Raw genomic sequence first — 387 nt, 5'->3', positions numbered from 1 at the left:
CGCATCTTTCTAAATGGTCGTAAATCCCATCCCTAAGGACCCTTTCCATCAATTTACCAACCACCGAAGTAAGACTAACCGGTCTATAATTACCAGGGTCATTTCTATTCCCTTTCTTAAACAGAGGAACAACATTCGCCATTCTCCAGTCCTCTGGCACCATCCCCGTGGACAGCGAGGACCCAAAGATCAACGCCAAAGGCTCTGCAATCTCATCCCTTGCCTCCCAAAGAATCCTAGGATACATTTCATCAGGCCCAGGGGACTTATCGACCTTTTGTTGTAGGTACACCCACAGTGCTGTTAGGGAAGGAGTTCCAGGATTGTTATTGGACATCAGTCAGTCCGTGTGGCGTAGGTACACCCACAGTGCTGTTAGGGAAGGAG

The sequence above is a fragment of the Mustelus asterias genome, chromosome 5, assembly GCF_964213995.1.
Source record: "Mustelus asterias chromosome 5, sMusAst1.hap1.1, whole genome shotgun sequence".
In the NCBI taxonomy this organism is placed as follows: Eukaryota; Metazoa; Chordata; class Chondrichthyes; order Carcharhiniformes; family Triakidae; genus Mustelus; species Mustelus asterias.
Note: the sequence above shows the minus strand (reverse complement) of the source record.